Source organism: Penaeus japonicus, unplaced genomic scaffold, assembly GCF_977035675.1.
Source record: "Penaeus japonicus unplaced genomic scaffold, GWHDUDI00000001_assembly GWHDUDI00000008, whole genome shotgun sequence".
In the NCBI taxonomy this organism is placed as follows: Eukaryota; Metazoa; Arthropoda; class Malacostraca; order Decapoda; family Penaeidae; genus Penaeus; species Penaeus japonicus.
The window spans coordinates 39,943,789-39,946,288 of NW_028234410.1; the positions used below are offsets into that span (position 1 = coordinate 39,943,789).

Sequence of the window (2,500 nt, forward strand, 5' to 3'; positions counted from 1 at the left end):
TCCATGTATTATATATATATATATATATATATATATATATAATATATATATAAATATATATATATATATATAAATGAATATATATATATGTATATATATACTATAAATATATATATAATATACATGTATATGAAATTATATATATATAAATATATATATATATATATAATATATATATATAATATCTATATATATATAATATATATATATATATATGTGTGTGTGTGTGTGTGTGTGTGTGTGTGTGTGTATGTGTGTGTGTATGTATGTATGTATACAGACCAAAAATCAAAATACCTATCGATGGGCTCATGTCATCATGCAACCAACAAAGATGATTCAACAACCAATCACTTCCACTCAGTCTATACTGATATTGATAATATAACATAATTTTCATAGGTAGCGTGGCCGAGCGGTCTAAGGCGCTGGTTTAAGGCACCAGTCTCTTCGGAGGCGTGGGTTCGAATCCCACCGCTGCCAAGATTTTTAAACAGTGCCAATTCATCAAGTCCCTCTGAGTCAGTGGCAATTTATGGGCACCTCTGCCACTGACCTTTTAGGAATTCAGTAATAGAATCCTAAATTAATCCTAAATTAATCCTAAATTGATCCTAGACTCAAAGGTAAATCACAGGTATTTATGCTCTTATACATATAGGTTGAAAGATACGAGAGGGGAAAAATATCGTGGAATCGTAATTATGATAACAGAAATGACAAGTAACAATCATGCAACATCTTGATAACAGATTCTATTAGCCAATGAGCTGATTATAACGTTCGTTGCAAAGATAACTGTGTGATTGATAATGATTGTGGTGGTAAATGGTGGTAGGCATCGGGTTATCATTGTGATTATATTACCAATGGCAATTGCAATCAACATAATGATGGTGGTAATGATCATAATGGTGAAGATGATAATAATGATGATACCAAAAATAATGATAATAATGATGATACCAAAAATAATGATAATAATGATGATACCAACAATAATGATATCGATAGTGATAACAAAGCTGACAGTAATACAAACAACGATGATAACATATTACCGATAATCACCACAAGAAATAGATAAGAAATATCGATAGTCATTAGAATAACGATGATAAGGGTGATAACAGCATCGAGAAGTGCAATTGCAGCTGTTGCAGTCTATCACAGCTGATCAAACGATTACACATACATAACACTCCCTTAAAAATACATCATATAAGCGAAACTTATTAACACCAACATACACACATACGTAATGAATAGAGAACTACTACGCATAGTTAACTATTGTGAAAAGCTTTCAGGGACATCATTAAGAAACCTCTAAGCACCTCCCACCGTTTATTATGGGGGTAATTAACATAAGCTCATTAATTATGCAGACTATTATACGATCTGAGAAGCAATACGGGAAGGATAATTAGAGGATAGTAAGTACGGAAGGAGCCGTGCATGATGTTGAGACATTAAATTTATATGTTGTTTTTATTACGTAAGATCCATTGGTACTTTTTTTTATTATCGTTTCTCTCTCTCTCTCTCTCTCTCCTTCTTTTTTTTTTTTTTCTTTTTTTTCTTTTTTTGTCAGTGCGAACAAAAATCGGAGATTCATTGGTACTTGTTTTCAGTATCGTTTTTTTTTTCTTCTTCTTCTTCTTCTTTTTTCTTCTTTTTTTCTTTTTTCTTCTTTTTGTCATTGCGAAAAAAATCGGAGACTCATTGGTACTTGTTTTCAGTATCGTTTTTTTTTTTTTTTTCTCTTTTCTTTTTTTTTTTTTTTTTTTTTTCTTTTTTTTGCAGTGCGAAAAAAATCGGAGATTCATTGGTACTTGTCTTCAGTATCGCTTTATTTCTTCTTTTTTTTTCTTTTTTCTTTTTTTTTTTTTTTTTTTTTTTTTTTTTTGTCAGTGCGTAAAAAATCGGAGATTCATTGGTACTTGTTTTCAGTATCGCTATTTTTTCTTCTTCTTCTTCTTCTTTTTCTTCTTCTTCTTCTTCTTTTTCTTCTTCTTCTTCTTTTTCTTTTTTCTTTTTTCTTCTTTTAGTTAGTGCGAAATAAATATGAGATTCATTGGTACTTGTTTTCAGTATCGCTTTTTTTCTTCTTCTTCTTCTTTTTTCTTTTGTTTTCTTTTTTTTTTTGTTTTCCTTATGTCAGTGCGAAAAAAAATCGGAGATGAGACACATTAACATTAATCAGAGAAATACTTACCGATGGCGTGAGACAGAGACGGAGGTAAATGTCTCTTAATCAGTCCGGACGCCGGAGGTTTAAATGGCTTTTTATCTGTTGTTTAACGATAAGAGATTCCGCAGCGAGATAGCGCTTATCTTTCTTAGGAGTGACTGTGGATCATTCCACTGACCAGATTTTTTTATCTCTTGTGTTGTCTGTTTGTATTTTTTCTTTTTTTTTTTTTTTTTTTTTTTTTTTTTTTTTTTTTTTTGTCTATCTACATCGTTAATGTTCTAGTCGTCTGTCAGTGTGTGTGTG

At 30.5% G+C, this 2,500-nt stretch overlaps 1 non-coding gene across 1 annotated transcript; it reads left to right on the top strand.

Annotated features, from left to right (window-relative positions):
• Nucleotides 1-401: 401 nt before the first annotated feature.
• TRNAL-AAG (transfer RNA leucine (anticodon AAG)) lies at nt 402-483 on the top strand. Its single transcript has one exon. It is a non-coding gene; the product is annotated as a tRNA-Leu (tRNA).
• Nucleotides 484-2,500: the final 2,017 nt, after the last annotated feature.